Here is a 17972-nt window from a genome sequence, read left to right on the forward strand (position 1 = left end):
TCTTATTTCGAGCTTGCACCAGGAAGTTATCCCTTAAAAAGAAAGCCCAGGGAATCATCCAAAATCATCAGATATAAAGATGATGAAAAGAACTGTGGCAGGAAATAAGATTGGAGTGGTAGACAATCATTCTCTTCACAACGTATGGCAGCATTTTCATACAATATACAGAAGCTTGAACTTTATCCCTTTAGAACCAGGTTCTATTGAAGGTTCTTTATCAGCTGAGATTTGTATTTCAGAAATAAACTTTAGAAGCTGTGTAGAGAATGGGCTGTGAGTGGTTCTGTGCAGAGCTATAGCCTAAGCTAGAAATGACAAGAGCTGAACTAGTGGTGGAGGTAGAGAAGAGTAAAAGAATTAGCAATACATCCAAGAGGGAGAAACAGTCAGATCTGTGGATGAACTAGATGCAAAGGAACTGAAGAAGGGATAAGTCTAGAGTATCTCCCAGTTCTTTGATAGGGTATCTTCAGGGATGATGACACCATTCACTGCCTCAGGAATAAATGGGGAGACACAAGTCTGCAGGAAAAACACAGACTCAGAATTGGAGCTCTTGAATGATAGAACCTATGGGCTGTGGCACAGAATTGAAATCAGACCTTGAGATGTAACCGGACACCATGAGATGACCTGGGTGGAGATGAGGGTGGCCTAAGTAGAAGAGAAAACAAAATAAGCTTCAAAGCAGGCCGGAAGTGACAGGTAACAAGGCAAAAAATTACTGTGTGGGCAAGTGGTAAGAATATTCTCCTCTGTGAAGGATCCACATTTACTTTTTAATTAACTCACTTACTGACATTCTCACTCCCACTAAGAGAGTCTGAATCAGCTTACAAAACAGAAGACAATTTGGTAAAGAAAGAAAGTAGAGAGAGAACAAAGATAAAACAAGGGTTAAATAGTGTTAGAAACGATAAGCAAATTGAAAATATAAAAACATGGATGTCAGAATGTCATATACAAAGGTTAAATGTTCCAAGCTTACTCCTAAGTGTCACAGAAGCCAAACTTAGAGGAGAACGGTAGATTTTCCTAGTATTTAGATCTGAAGAAAACCTAATGATCCTCATAAAGGGGCATGATGTAATACAGCTGAAAACTCCTTCAACAAGTACAACAGGCAACTTTCATATGGCTTCTCCTTATAGCATCCTCACTGATTCACTCCAAAGTCCAGCTCAGTAAAAGCAGTTTATGAGAGACCAAAAAAAAAAAAAAAAAAAAAAAAACGTGTTCCAAGTACATATTTCTTTGATGGTCTGGCTTGATCTGGGGATAAATTTTGGGCTACTGGAGGAATTGAAAACCTTCCAACAATCCTCTAAGAGTTTTATTTCTCACAGTTGAGCTTTCAATAAGAACTGAACAGCAGAGTTCAAAGTTATGGTCTCCAGAATGGACCTGGAGTACAGCTATCCCAGGAAATATCTGTATCCTTTAACAATCTGTTGAGTGGGAACATTCTCTCCATATGTCTCTTTCATAAGAGACATTCTCTTATGAAAACCAAAGAGCCTGAGCAGAACTGCATCTGAAAAGAGAGTTCCCCCTTCTCCCCCCTCCCCTGCCAAGTGAATATCAGCTGGACAGAACACGGTCCTTCCTTGGCAGACTGCCCTACTACACAAAGTAAATGGCTGATAAGGACTTGGTATTCAGACAGGCCATGTTTCATTGTGATCAAGAATTCCAGTAACATTATATTCAGGGTAGATACTTGTTTTTGTGCTGTTAGGACCCTAAATGCGGAGGGACAGCAAGGGAGATTAAGGCTAATGGAAGTAGGAAGAAACCATCTAGGAGGCAAACAGGTCGATTTCACACTGCAAAGATGATTGAAAAAGAGAAAAATGATTTCTTCTGTCACTGAAAATGACAAAACAGAAAACCCTAACCTAATTCAGCCCAGAATCACACTGCGTGCACTCTGCCTTGTCTTTGCACGTGACACACACATTCTGCTTTTCTCCCAGGTAGCTTAGCCCAGCAGGCGCTGCCCCTTGTTGGCAGGGCCCTTCAGCCAGACAGGGGCCAGAAGTGAAGCTCTGCAGAGTTAACTGATTAGTGGTCTAAGCTGTATACCTTCAACACGGTTTTATCAATAAAGCAGGCATGTGATCTTCATCTTTCAGGCTCCTCGAAACTGTTTGAAAATAGAAAAGTGTCCTTTACTGGCCTCTTAAAAATCCCTGTATAGGATGGGGATAAGAAAGGTGAAGAATGAACTTATGAACTACAAATTCGTTCCTACTAGGTTCTGACAGACAACAGGAAATGGTTACAGTACTGCAGCCCTAGACCAGGAAGAGAAAGGCTGAAATTAACCAATGAGCTGCTGGCTGCTCTGTTGTGAGTTAGGAAGGAGGGACATGTGTATGTATTATAACCTTGTAATGAGAGTGAGGTGTCAGGCTTCTTTGTTCTTCAAACTACAACTTAAGGTGACTAGGCTATAAGTTCTGTTACTATTTAGCAATGGGTCTTACTTTCCAGAATCTTCTCTGCCTACTTTTAGCTGCTATTCTCAATTTCAGACAGGAAACTCTGAAGCCTCTCAGAAAATTCCATACTGATGAGGATGAGTAGGGTCAAAGCAAGCAAAACAGGAACCTTTTCTGCTATTTCCAAGTTTAAGTAGAACAAAGAAGCATCCTACAGAGTCTTGCTACTTTCTTCTGAAGCACAAGGAGGCATCTCAGTACCAAGTTGATGCTAAAGGAAAACAACATGATTACCTCCACTTACCAATTTGCTGGAAAGTAATCAACATCTGTCTCTGGAACCAATAACCCCTACCCAAACCCATGCCCAAGACTTCAAAGGAACTGATCTTCCTTTGGGAAAATACTCTTATGCCTTTCCATTTCCTTTTAGAAAACAGCGATCAGACTCATCAACAAGCTGCTAACAGTGCTTGAGTCAGAAGAGGCTTAGAGAACTGTATTCATCTCTGGTTGCAAGCAACAGAAATGGACTTTAGGTAACTTCAGTAAAAACAGCATATTCTAAAAAGCCATGGGGCTGCTCACATGATTGAAGGCAGAATTAGACAACAAAGCATGGAGGAGGTACAAGGAGGCTCCAGAAGGTTTTGCTGCCAGCTGAACCCTGGACACACAGCTGGAATGATGAGTTTCAACAGCTTCTTTCTATTTGGTTCACTCTGCTCAAGAGTCAAAATTCTGGGAGAGAAACAACCAATCAAGCTTAGGTCCACCCTGCCTATAAGAAGAAGTTCATGGAAACTGAGACAGGAGAGTCTGCCCCAGCTGCCACAATGAAATGGAAAGTCCCAAAACTTGCCCACCTACCATCACTGCACACAAAGGAGGGAAGCAAATTCCCCAGAAGAAAATCAAAGTGCTGTTAGGAAGGGGCAATCCATGCTTGGTAGAAATATATATAAAATGTTCTTCTCAGGATTCAACGCAATTCTCTTCTTTTACAGTTAAGGAAGCTGAGATCCAGAAAGGTAAAATAAATCTTAAAGGTCAAGGATCAAGTCTGAGGCAGACAGAACAAAATTTGAGACAACTATTACCCAAAGTGTGGTCTAGGGGCCTATAGCACCTCATCCTCTGAGAAACGCTGACTCTCAGGCACCAACCCCCAGAAGCGGTGAGTCAGAATCTGCATTTTAACAGGTTCTCTGGGTAATTCACAGTAGAGTAACGTTTGAGAATCACTGCTCCATATTATAGATCTCAACCTTGAATGATAGTTGAACCCAGGTATTTCTTGCCTGAACTTGACCTAGGACAGTTTTTCCCCGGTTCACAGGAAAAAAGTCTGGCATAATCGTTTCTTCCTCATTTTCTAGCCTCTGGGATCTATTCCCACGTGCTAGTTAGTTCACCCAGACGGAGAGCAGCTTATGTGATCGCCAGAAGCTTAACAGCAGGGTGTACACTGAAGCCAGATTCCCAGACAGTAATGAGAGGAATTCTTAAACTCAAGGCTTTACCAAAGCAATCTGGAAAGCTTAAATTCTTAGATTCAGGACTTGACTTTACTCTTGTTGAGAAAGAACAGTCCCAACTGTGAAACAAGAACCAAAAACCTAAGGCGATATGAATTGCTTCATGGCACTTGGGTGTGAGAAACATCCCATCTCTTTATTGTTCTAAATCAAACTAAATCTTTTTCAGTCCCAACTGGTGGGCAAGAAATCTACCTGCAGTTACTCAACCTTCCCTTGATTGAATCAGAACCAGGAGGCTTATGTGGTTTTACAAAAACCAAGACAGGGCCCTTTGTCTTCAGCTGGCCATGACCATTGACTTTGCCTGATGTTCACTGCTCTATGAGGATGCAGGCATCATACCCGTTATTTGAAGACCTTTGGTCTCTGTATCAGCAGTTGAGACACCAACCTCCCCCTCCTCCCCCAAAGAGGTGCTGTGCTTTGTTTTATATTAGTGGAAATGTGCTTTTGTTACTCAGCTTTTATTGCATACATAGAATATAGGCAAGGTTTCCTTGTTTGCCTGCTGGGGGAAAACATATCAACATTTTATGGTGCTCCATAAAGAACATGATAGAAGTACAGAGCGCCAACCTGTCTAGGGGCTCTGTCACCTAGACAAGTTTGAGGGATGGCTCTCTGGCCTCTGTGCTAGCTCAGGCCCACATGGCCTGTGCTGCTCTTGAGCTTTGTAACTCAGACACTCCTACATGCTATTTCTATACTACTCTTAATCTTGAACCTATACCATGTTGTTCATCCAACTTCTTATCACCTTCCCTTCTAGTGCATACTCCTTCTCTACTGGAAAACATAACGAGGTATGGTGAAGCAGTATGGCTCAGATTATTTGGGGAACTTGGGTAATGAGGGTTTTCTCAATTAACAATCAGTGTTATTAAAACTGTACAATCAATTAAACAGAAGCCAGTTCCGGTCATGAGAGCATGAGTGTGTGTGTGTGTGTGTGTGTGTGTACATTGTGGGGGTGATGAGAAAAGGATGGAATAGATGTTAAATTATATGGCTTGATTTAAGTATGAGTCATTGGCCCCCAAAATTCCTTGCATATTATCAGATCCCTAGATTTATCTTCACTAGAAAACTAAGTTTTTCATGCCATAGTTAGAAGTGTGTGCATGTGTGCTAAATCGCTTCAGTCATGTCCGACTCTTTGCGACCCTACGGACTGTCGCCCGCCAGGCTCCTCTGTCCATGGGATTCTCCAGGCAAGAACACTGGAGGCGGTTGCCGTGCCCTCCTCCAGGGATCTTCCCGACCCAGGGATCGAACTCAAGTCTCCTCTGTCTCTTGCTTTGGCAGGCGGGTCCTTTACCACGGGCACAATAGTTAAAAGAAAGACTTTGTAAATAATCCTAGAATAAAGAATAGAAAGCCTACTACTCAGACTAAAGACTAAATAATTTACAGCAAATATTTTCCTGAGGACAGATTCAGGTTGGGAGAGGAGATACCTGAGGAACAAGATGTCAGGGAAGATGGAGTCTTGAAAGTATACCAAGGATGCATTCATCATCTTCACAATTTTGCCAAGATCTCACAGTAAGTGCCGGTACTTTATTGTACCCCAAAATGCCCTTAAATATCAAGCATGGCCAGTTTCCTTCATTCCTTCTAAACCAGAGATCTCAGGGCCAGTGGCTACTCTGGTAACCATTCCAATCAAGTTACAGATCAAGAGGCCTTCAGAGTCATCAGGTTCCGGATGACTTGAGTATAACAGATGCCCTTCCAGAAAATGTTCTGCAGCAACCAACCAAAATGGAAGAAGAAAACACTGCCCCTTTGAACTCCTGTATATGCTTGATTATATTCTTGGACCAACAAAAGCAACATGCACTGATTTATATACAATTCCAAGAGTATGTGGCAGGGCCTTGCCTTCAAGGAGCTTTTAGTTTACAGGAGGAAACAGAGCTCATGCAAAGAAAGAAACAAATAATACACAGAGGTCTTCAGTAAGTATCAAATGAATGGAAGAGATAACTGCAGTGGAATTCAAGTGAGAAAAGAAGGGGTCAGGGAGTTCTATCATTAGCCAGAGTGATTTAGGAAGGCTTTCTGGAGGACTGAGGATTTTTAACTTTACCTTGAACAACAATTCTTAATTTAAGGTCAGTGTTCTCTTAATGGGTACATAAATCGAGCTTCAGGAGTCAATGAACCCTTTGGATATGCATTTTCCTGGGATAAAAGATAGCTTTCATCAGATTCTCAAAGGGGTGACTGAAAAAGTTACAAGCCATTAATTTGCAAGAAATTGCATGAGTAGTGAGGAAGAAAAGCAACATCCTAAAGAAGGGGACAAGTAAATGAAAAAATTGTGAGGGAATGAACAAGCCACATTTAAGTGGAAAATGATCAATGTCCACTTTGTGATAGCAGTGGTCCCATGTGCATCCGGGGCAATGTCAAGAGATGGAGCTGGGAACGCAGGTTAAACTGGTTGGTAAAGGGCCTTAACTATCAGGATTGTACTATGGGTTGTGTTCAGGTGAGGGGCTTCTCTCGTGGCTCAGCAGTAAAGAATCTGCCTGCCAATGCAGGAGATGTGGGTTCAATCCCTGCATCAGGAATATCCCCTGGTGAAGGAAATAGCAACCCACTCCAGTACTCTTGCCTTGGAAATCCCATGGACAGAGGAGCCTGGTGGCTACAGTCCATGGGAGTCACAAAAAGTCAGCGACTTAGAGACTAAACAACAAAAACAAGTGCTCAGGTGAATGACACCATGATGTGGGACCGAGGATGATTAATCTGGGGGGTAGGATGAAGATGGAAGCTAGTGAGCCTGAACTCAGAAACACCAAGGCCAGTGACTGACGAGAATCAAGAAAGTGAGCTGAGCTGGTGGCTGTAGCCAGGGAATGAATGAGAGGGATTCTGGAGCATTTGAGAGAAAAAATTTAGTAACTTTGGGATGTGGGAAGGGAGAGAAAGGAATCAAGGATGACTTCAAGCCTCAAGCCTGGATGTCTGGAAGAGCACAGAGTTGTTTGTAAAAATAAGGGACAGTGAACAGAAAACTGGCTCCCAAGAGAATGGTAGAGACTGGAATCCCCAACCTGTGTAGTTTGAGGGGCCGTCCCCGTGACTGTTGAAAACCCCTTTATCGATGGCGCCAAATATCCACGAAACCCAAAACAAGATGGGCGCCATCGCCAATCACATTCTTCCAGCTTAGTGCCCTCTATCTTAGAAAACTGATTGCCTGACTACTTCGGGGACTCTTCATTTGAAGCCGTATCATTTTTGTTTTTTATTAGCAATCTTCCCTAAAGCACTTTCTGGGAATGACGTTACCACAGTGTGATTAGGAGAGTGTGATTAGGAGACGTGCAAGGACATAAACATTCCAATAAGATAAAAGCAGCCTCGTTTTCCCAGAACTCTCACAGTACTTCAACTTCATTAGGCTCCTTGTGTTTCATTAGAGTCAATGCCATTTAAATTTTTATGTTCATTTCAAGGCTATTTGTTTTGACAAAGGATTTTAAGAAAGCGCAGTAGGAACTTTCTGGGTTTTATTTAACTTTATAACCGTCTAATTTACTCCCCAATAAAGTGGTAACTAAGCATCCCTGTTATGCTGCTAAAAACCTCTTTGCATAAGTTTGAAATACAACACAAGACTGCAAGGAGGAAATTCATGGTAAGAAAATGCTGACACGAGCTATCCAATGTTTGGTGCTGGGTTTAGGGACTCAATATTTCCTCTCTCCATTAGCACACACACACCGTATAGGACCCAAAGTCACCTCCTATACTTATATACTGTCCCTTTTCTAAACAAGCTCTCTGCCACTTATAGAAGAGATGAAGCCCCACAGCCTAAGCACGCCAAAAGACAGAAGATAACGGTGACTAATGAGGGACACGGTGATTTAAAGGGAGAGAAGTAGGAATGTAGAGATCTTAAACAATCATTCTTCATTTCTCCCCAATATGGCACTCTGACTGATCATATACATCTTCTCACTCACCCCCTCATGAATCAAGCCACTGTTCGCCTCTTCATTTTGTACAATGTTCCTGCCTGGTTGGCAGGACTTACCTCTTATCCACGTAAATGCAGCTGATCTTCCAATATCCAGCTTAAACCCTGCCTCCTCCCTATACCTCTTTATTACAACCTCTTTATTTATTATAAGCTCTTTATTATAAAATAAACCTGTTTATTTCATGCCTCTAGATCATCGTCTCCTCTCAGTTACCCAAGAAACAATAACTTTTGAGCCCCTATTAACTACAAATATGAGTGTACATGGTACTTACGCCTTGTGTTCCCCTCTGATTATTGGAGGATATTCATCTCATCATTGTCACTCTAATGCAGGAGATTTTCACTTCTTTTGTATTCCTCTAAGTACCAAACCAATTCTTAGGCAAACTATCAATTAATGCCTGTCTTCAAAATGTGCCTGGTGTGTTCTAAAGAAGAAAATAAGAAAAACACTTGGACCAATTCAGTACCACCTGTCATTTCAGCACAATTAGAAAATTCAGAATAATATACAAATATTTTCTTTAAGCAGAAGAAACAAGAAAATGAGCCCACTGAAAAGTGTTTCTAATACAGTAATTTGGGAATGTGTTCCAGTGGCTTTGTGACATACAATAAGGGAGCAGAACTAATTTCTACCTGGATCTCACCAAGAGTCTCTGGTCCTAAGGGGGTCGAGTGGCTCAGGCGGCCCTTGGACATGAGCAGCAAGGCATTCACTTCATCTATGATAACAGCCAGTATGTGCTTCCACAAATGGGCTTACAATTCACAAAGTCTAAACTCATGTCGACAGAACTTCCCCTGAGATCACCTTCAAAACACAAAGCTTGAATTCCCTGAAAAAAAAAAAAATAGCATCATAAGCAAAAGAAAAAAGTCATTATCCTTAAAATAAAGATATTCTAAAACAGGAGATTTGTGTGTTGGTGTATCCTCACGTTTAGTTTTTTCCTAATTATGTAGTCAGTACCACTACACTCTTTCCCCAATACAGATGAGGGTCTCTTTTTTTCACTTCATGATTCCCCATCAGCTCATATGACTCTCCAGGAAGCAATAAATCCTCACCCACCTGAACTGTTAGCTCCTCACACAAACATCTGGCAAGCTTTGTGTGCCTCTTATCTATTGAATTTCCATATCAAACACATTTTCTATTTAAATCATTTATTTATAATACCTCTGTGTAAATCCAAACCAACAGAATACACTCTGAGGCAGAGATTTTAGCAGATGAATAAAATTTTTAACATTTATAACTTTTATAGCATGGCTCTGGGAAACAAGCAGGGTAATTAAAAATATTGCCTATGGACTCAGAATGAAGGAAAACAGAAAAGCCTTTATCAAAGTAGCCACTGAAGGAACATCTCCTCAAACACATGATTTAAACTTTTCCCAGAACAGCACCTAAAGTACATGAGTGGGCTCTTTAAATGAGAGGAATCTCTGTGAAATAGTTGCAGACGCTTATCTTTGGTTTCAGCTCTAAGAAGCCACAGATATTTCAATGATTAGTTGCAGGCACTGAGGAAAAGCTTAACAACACATACACCCATGGGCTCTAAAATAACATGATCCTGGGATTGAATATCAACTTTGTCTGGTATTGTATGAAATGCACCCATTTAATGATAGCTGGATGGTCTGTGTGATGATGGGAAAGTTTCACAGCCTCTCTAAGATTCATCTGTACAAAGAAGATAAAATCACTAAACCCACAGTAATAATTTGAGGATTCGACAAGATTATATATAATCCCTGCTACAGTCTCTGGCTGTCTGGCATACAACAAAAGCTCAATAAATGTTGGTTTTTTTCCTTCCTAGAGATGTATACCCCTCCTCCCATACTATGGGCCCAAACTACTCAGAATTTAGGGACTCCATTCATGTATACCCTAAAAGAGCATTTACTAAAAGCATCCTTGAACACATCTCTTCACATCAGTTTCTCCATCCATAAAATGGAAATATTCCCTACCCTATCCACCTCATAAGAGTGCTGCGGCATCTTTGAAAAGTACATAAGACTGAAAAGAACGTTAATGAGAAAAGGGAAAGCCCTGGGCTGCCCTTCAGAAGACTAGATTCTAGTCATTTGAACTTATGCAAGCATCTTAACATCATGGTCCTCATGTTCCTTATGCTTAACATTATAAATAATGATACCTGCATTACTTGTCATAAGGTTGTAGTAAAACCTTTATATCCATTATCTACCTTTATCCTCACACCTATGAAGCCAGAAAGGTTTGGCTGATGATTGTGTGGATCATAACAAACTGGAAAATTCTTAAAGAGATGGGAATACCAGACCACCTGATCTGCCTCTTGAGAAACCTGTATGCAGGTCAAGAAGCAACAATTAGAACCAGACATGGAACAATGGACTGGTTTCAAATCAGGAAAGGAGTACGTCAAGGCTGTATATTGTCACCCTACTTATTTAACTTATATGCAGAGTACATCATGAGAAATGCCAGGCTGGATGAAGCACAAGTTTGAATCAAGATTGCTGGGAGAAATATGAATAACTTGAAATATGCAAATGACACCACCTTTATGGCAGAAAACAAAGAGGAACTAAAGAGCTTTTTGATGAAAGTAAAAGAGGAGAGTGAAAAAGCTGGCCTAAAACTCAGCACTCAAAAAACTAAGATCATGGCAACCAGTCCCATCACTTCATGCAAATAGATGGGGAAACAATAGAAAAAGTGACAGGCTTTTATTTTCTTGGACTTCAAAATCACTGAAGATGGTGACTGCAGCCATGAAATTATAAAATACTTGCTCCTTGGAAGAAAAGCTATGACAAACCGATACAGCATATTAAAAAGCAGAGACATCACTTTGCCAACAAAGGTTCATATAATCAAAGCTATGGTTTTTCCAGTAGTCATGTATGGATGTGAGAGTTGGACTATAAAGAAGGCTGATCACCTTATCAAAGAATTGATGCTTTCAAACTGTTGTGTTGGAAAAGACTCTTGAGAGTCCCTTGGACTGCAAAGAGATCAAACCAATCAATCCTAAAGGAAATCAGTCCTGAATATTCATTGGAAGGACTGATGCTGAAGCTGAAGCTCCAATACTTTGGCCACCTGACGTGAACGGCCAACTTGTTAGAAAAGACCTGAATGCTGGGAAAGATTGAAGGCAGGAGAAGGGGACGACAGAACACGAGATGGTTGGATAGCATCACCGACTCAATGGATATGAGTTTGAACAAGCTCTGGCAGATGGTGAAGGACAGGGAAATCTGGTGTGCTGCAGTCTATGGGGTCACAAAGAGTCAAACATGACTGAGCAACTGAACAACAAGTTCTTTGAAGGTAAAGACGATGCCTTTCTTCTTAACAGCTGTACTCAAACCTCAGCAAGGATCTGTATTGTACCTTATACAATCAAATGCCAATGTGTTTATCAAACTGACTTTAATGCATCCTCATTATATACAAAAATTTTCATGTAGAATTATGAATGGATATTCATGAAATCAGATATACTGAGGCAATCCAACGTATTGGTAAAAGCATGGACTTTATTTATTTTATTGGAGGCTAATTACTTTACAATATTGTAGGGGTTTTTGCCATACATTGACATGAAAAAGTTGGCTTAAAGCTCAACGTTCAGAAAACTAAGATCATGGCATCTGGTCCCATCACTTCATGGCAAATAGATGAGGAAACAGTGGAAACAGTGTCAGACTTTATTTTTCTGGGCTCCAGAATCACTGCTGATGGTAACTGCAGCCATGAAATTAAAAGACGCTTACTCCTTGGAAGGAAGGTTATGGCCAACCTAGATAGCATATTTAAAAGCAGAGACATTACTTTGCCAACAAAAGTCCGTCTAGTCAAGGCTATGGTTTTTCCAGTGGTCATGTATGGATGTGAGAGCTGGACGGTGAAGAAAGCTGAGCGCCGCAGAATCGATGCTTTTGAACTGTGGTGTTGGAGAAGACTCTTGAGAGTCCCTTGGACTGCAAGGAGATCCAATCAATCCATCCTAAAAGAGATCAATCCTGGGTGTTCATTGGAAGGACTGATGTTGAAGCTGAAACTCCAATACTTTGGCCATCTCATGCGAAAGGTTGACTCATTGGAAAAGACCCTAATGCTGGGTAGGATTGGGGGCGGGAGGAGAAGGGGACGACAGAGGATGAGATGGTTGGATGGCATCACCGACTCGATGGACATGGGTTTGGGTAGACTCCGGGAGTTGGTGATGGACAGAGAGGTCTGGCGTGCTGCAATTCATGGAGTCGCAAAGAGTCGGACACGACTGAGCGACTGAACTGAACTGAACTGACATGAATCAGCCATGGGTGTACCTGTGTTCCCCATCTTGAACCCCCCTCCCACCTTCCTCCCCATCCCATCCCTCTGGGTCATTTCAGTGCACTGGCCCTGAGCACCCTGTCTCATACATCGAACTTGGACTGGCGATCTATTTCACATATGGTAATATACATGTTTCAATGCTATTCTCCCAAATCATCCCACCCTTGCCTTCTCCCAGAGTCCAAAAGTCTGTTCCTTACATCTGTGTCTCTTTTGCTGTCTCGTATATAGGGTCATTGTTACCATCTTTCTAAATTCCATATATATGCGTTAATATACTGTATTGGTGTTTTTCTTTCTGACTTACTTCACTCTGTATAATGGGCTCCAGTTTCATCCACCTCATTAGAACTGATTCAAATGCATTCTTTTTAATAGCTGAGTAATATTACATTGTGTATATGTACTACAGCTTTCTTATCCATTCATCTGTCGATGGACATCTAGGTTGCTTCCATGTCCTAGCTATTGTAAACAGTGCTGTGATGAACATTGGAGTACACCTGTCTCTTTCAACTCTGGTTTCCTTGGTGTGTATGCCCAGCAGTGGGATCGCTGGGTCATATGGCAGTTCTATTTCCAGGTTTTTAAGGAATCTCCACACTGTTCTCCATAGTGGCAAGACTAGTTTGCATTCCCACCAACAGTGTAAGAGGGTTCCCATTTCTCCACACCCTCTCCAGCATTTCTTGTTTGTAGACTTTTTGATAGCAGCCATTCTGGCTGGCGTGAGATGGTACCTCATTGTGGTTTTGATTAAGCATGGACTTTATAACCAGAGCAGCTAAAATCGAATCACAGCTCTGCTCCCTATTTTATGTGTGACTCTAGGAAAGAGACCACATGTCTCCAGGCACTGGTTTCTTCATCTACCACATGGAAAAAACTAGACCTGCCTCAGAAGGTAATACGGAAATTAAGTGAGATATCAAATGCATGTAAAAAAGAAGACATTTTGTACTTTCATATTCTGTGCACGGAGGGGGCATAAGTAGAGAGCACAAAATGGAAGGTAAGAGTAAAGTGGAAGTTTGGGCAAGCAGAAACTTACAAGACAATCCAGAGGAACACAGTGAAGGGTAGAGAGAGCTTTAAAGGCACTAGGGAGGGAAATGAAGTTGAATGTCACACTTTGACCTGTATTCTACCTGCTCCCATGATTTCTAGTTTAAAGAGATGAGCTGAAGAGCCAGGTTAAGAAAAGGAAGAAAATATTCCACTGAGACATAATATCACTCCAAAACTTGCAGGTCCCTCCTCTTCCGTGTTTTTCTCCCCATACTTCTAATTTTTCACACTCACTACTCCAAGCCTACTTACAGTTTCCTGGCTAACACGCTTGTACTCATTTTAACTCACATGTACGTATCCATCTCATACATAGCCTCACACATATGCAGGGAGACACAAACAAGCACACATGTACATATACCCTTTACTCTTGACCTCTAACCTCCAAACAGTTCAAGGACCCACATTTGAGTAGTACGAACAGATCATATTAGTGTTAGTAAAACACAACTGATAGGGCTTCTGGTTAGATGTGACAGATTAGACATGTGCCTTTTACTCCACTTCTCCTCAAGTCCAATTAAAATGAGAGCAATGCTTAAACTGTGGATGCTAGAAAGTAGATGGGCAAAGTGGATGCTAGAATGTAGTGGTAAGTGACTTAGCAGACCAGAGAAGCTGAGACCTAAAGTAAAAGGCATGCAGTTTGTGCTGCAGATCCCAGAAAACCTGACTTGGAATCATTAGGAGCCTCTGAAGACTCCTTCTCCAGGGGAGAAGAAAGGAAAGGCTTGCCCAAGAGAGAATGAGGTGAGTCATTGCACTAAATGCAAAAAGTTATGTCCATTATACTTCAGCAAATCTGTTAAATGAGAAAAAGCAAAAATAACAACACCACACACAAAACCCTACAAAAAAGGGGACATTAAGTAGAAACCTGGCTTTTCCGGTGGCGCTAGTGGTAAAGAACCCGCCTGCCAATGTGGGAGACACAGCTTGGATCCCTGGGTCAGGAAGATTCCTTGGAGGAGGGCACTGCAACCCATTCCAGTATTTTTACCTGGAGAATTCCATGGACAGAGGAGTCTGGCTGGCTACAGTCCATAGTGTCACAGAGTCAGACACGACTGAAGCATCTTAGCATGCACACACGCAAGTAGAAACTAGCATCTTCAATGGTAAGATATCACCCTACTCCCCATTTCTGGAACTCTGGCTGCCAAGCTTATACCTCCAGGCAGAAAATACAGAGAACTGCTCTACAGAAACTGACCAACTCAAGAACAAAGGACTACAGATGATGGTATTCAGGGGTCCCCCAATGAAACAGGTAAGTCCCCATGTGATTAGCCATCACTTGGTACAATTCCCATTCTCTCATGTGAGTCTTTCAATCATCTTTTTAGCACTTCCATCTTAAATAAAATGGAAAGCCATTTGAGAGATATCTCAAACAAAAAGTAGAGATATCGGAACAAAAGAAAAAGAATTCAAAAGAAAAGAGACAAAACAAGGAACAAAAGAAAACTTTAAACACTCCAAAAGCTTTATTTTGAAGATACAAGTATTCATATAGTGCCTAGAAAAAGCCTAGGAGAGCACTGGAAAAGTGGAGTCAAAAGAGAAATTTATCCTTTATTTCCTTCATGGTTTTGTGTGTGTTAATGCATGTATGTGTGTTAGGATTATGTGTTTCACATTGTATTTATATATGATTATTTTTTTACCCTGTACTTAATTGATAACTAACTAATAAAGAAGATAATTGGCTTCCTTAGTGGCTAAAATGGTAAAGAATCCACCTGCAATCAGGGAGACCTGAGTTTGATCCCTGGGTTGGGAAGATCCCCTGGAGGAGGGCACGGCAACCCACTCCAGTAGTGGAGAAGGAAATGGCAACCCGGTATTCTTGCCTGGAAAATCCCATGGATGGAGAAGCCTGACAGACTACAGTCCATGGGGCTGCAAAAAGTCAGATGCAACTGAGTGACTAACACTTTCACTTCACTTTCAAAGAAGATAATCCAAGCTAATAAAAGGATCCAAATAAGGCATCAGTGAATAAAAAAAACAAAATGCCATAGAATGTAAAGAAAGAATTTTTAAAATTCAGGTGACTAGAAAACAAAGTTGAAAAAACATATTACAGTAAAGCAAAAAGAGAAAGAAATGGAAAATAGGAGAGAAATGAGAAAATAAAGGACCAATCCAGAAGATACAACATCAGACTGCAAGCTCCAAAAATCAAGCATAAGAAGTTCAGTAGAGAGAAAATGGTCAACGACATAACACAAAGAACCTCCTGGAACGAAAAATACCTATATTTTAAAATTTTCCAGATTAAAAGAATCTACCAAATATTCCACACAATAAACAACAACAAAAAAAAGACACAAACCATCCTCATGAAATTTCAGAACAATGGGAATTAGGGAAGATCCTAAAAGTACCCAGGAAGCGAAACAAAAAGCAAAACAAAAACCAAGTAAGACAAATCATACCCGATTTCTCAGAAGACATTAGAAGATGATAAAGCAATGACTACAAAATTCTGAGGAAAAATAATCTCCAGCCAAGAATCCCATGCCAGCCAAACTATGAATCAAGTGAGAAAGTCGAGTATTTTCAGACACATAGGATCTTTAAAAAAAAAAAAAAAAGTATTCTTTCTTAGAAAGCTTCAGGAAGGTGTGTTGTAGCCAAACAAGAAGAATCCAGGAGCAGAGACTCCAGCACAGGAAGGAGGCCAAGAGAATACCAGGATAGCATTGGAGACAGCAAACTGTGCAGCACTCAGAAATAACAATGCACCCACATGGAGGAGTTGAATGGAAGGCTCCAGGGGAGATGACTTCTAGAGAAAGGAATTATTACTTCATGTGTTTAAATGAAACGAAAAGAATTTTACAGCTCCTGTGGAATATATGGGAATGAATTATTGATAGACACATAGAAAATGAAGCGAATGAAAAAGCAAGTCAATTAACAATGTCAAGAAAAGAAGTTGCAAAAGAAATGAAATTTTGGAACACTGTGACTCAGCTGTGAGTGCTATTGACAAAGTCATGATGAACAAAAATAGTGAGATAGCTAAATTGAAATAGAAGAAGAAACATTAGGGAAGTGTGTAAAGGAAGTGATTTAAGAGAACAAAATCCTCAAAATTTGATTTTAGGTAGAATGGCAGAGAAAAAGAGCTAAGTGGTGAACGTGGTTCCCTGTAAGACGCAGAATGAGGATGAGCAGGCAAGAGGCAAAGGACTATTGCTTTCATTTAACTAAATTAATGAAGATGTTTTTGGCTACCAGTAGCAGGAAACTAAACTAATAGTGGCTTATCACATAAGGATATTTGTTGTTTACTTAAAAATATATGCAGAAGTCAGTGGCCCCAGGGTTTTATCATCCTCAGTGTGCTAGTTTTCACCTTTGTAAACTCAGGGTCACAAAGTGGCTGCCACAGCTCTGAGCATCGTTTTCAGACAGGACATGGAGAGCTGAGCAGTCAATGATGAAGGAAGAAAGCTGTCCTCATGTAACAGGATTAACTTGGTAGTGAGAACAGAGACACAAAGAAAGAGTGACCAGAACCAGCAGAAAACTGTTTCATGTAAGAGTCTAGAGGTAGGTAGTCCAGGGCTGCTGTGAGGGCTCTGCTCATTATCTCCTCAAAGAAGAAGGCTCTTTCTCTCTTGTTGCTCCACTAGACACAGCCCCTATTCCCAAGGCCATCTCATGGTTCTAGATGTTACTCCCACGGAAGAAGGAAGTTACAAATAAAAGGGCCGCACAGGAGAGCTTTCTTTTAGGGAAATTTCCTGAAAGTAGCCACAAAACACTTTTGCTTTAGACTGTTGGCCAGAATTTAGACACAAAGTCACCAGTAGCTACCTGGGAGGCTAGAGAGTGCAGTAGTTATTCCTGGTAGCCACATGCACAGCAAAAGGGGGCGGGGGGGGGCGGCGGGGGGAGGGGTAAGGTTCTAAAAAGGGAAGAACAAGACAGCTAATGACTCCCAGTTTCTACCACAATTAAAAAGGGGAAATCTTTCCTGGAAAAGCCCTGGCAGAGTTGTTCTTACATCTCATTGGCCAGAACTGGGTCACATGGGCACCCTCAGCTGAGAGAGGCCAGTAAAGGGAAGGTCTGGGTTTTCATCCTCCGTGATGCAAGCAAGCAAAGGAGAAAGGGGTTGAGAATGGCTGTGTAGAAACTCATAACAGAGTCTCCGAAATCTTCTAGTACAATTTGGCCTTAAAATCTTCAAACACATATTGCTTTTATTTTTTAATGTATATAAATAATAAATAAATTTAAGTTTCTATGAGAAATGTTGTTAAGAACACCTGCCCCCTCCATCCACCTTCTTAGCAATAAATACAAAGAGAGAAAAAGTTACAAGGTCAAAATACATACACATAAACGATAAAAAATAGTCAATAGTCAATTGAATAGTCAATTTCATGCTTTGCCAGACTGATTTTGTCATTCATTCAACAAACATTTATGGAAAACACCTGCTGTATACTAAAGGACTGTGGACATGACTGAGCCTTGGCCTTCAAAAGGTCACAGCTTAGAAGGAAAGAGAGAGATGGAAACCATTTTTTACAACA

The 17972-nt window shown here is 41.0% G+C and overlaps 1 long non-coding RNA gene across 4 annotated transcripts in view; it reads right to left on the reverse strand.

Moving 5' to 3' along the window:
* Positions 1-4493: 4493 nt before the first annotated feature.
* LOC145546592 (uncharacterized) overlaps positions 4494-17972 on the reverse strand; it is a 115798-nt gene continuing 102319 nt past the window's right edge. For 3 of the 4 annotated variants that reach the window (XR_014083060.1, XR_014083061.1, XR_014083059.1), the window contains 2 exons: positions 8645-8833; positions 5426-8422 (listed from right to left, as the gene is read on the reverse strand). This is a non-coding gene — a long non-coding RNA (uncharacterized LOC145546592). Of the gene's footprint in view, positions 8423-8633; positions 8834-17972 lie in introns of all 4 variants that reach the window. The other variant, XR_014083062.1, reaches the window with a different exon arrangement.

Source organism: Giraffa tippelskirchi, chromosome 4 (assembly GCF_054371585.1).
Source record: "Giraffa tippelskirchi isolate mGirTip1 chromosome 4, T2T-mGirTip1v1.2.pri, whole genome shotgun sequence".
Lineage (NCBI taxonomy): Eukaryota > Metazoa > Chordata > Mammalia > Artiodactyla > Giraffidae > Giraffa > Giraffa tippelskirchi.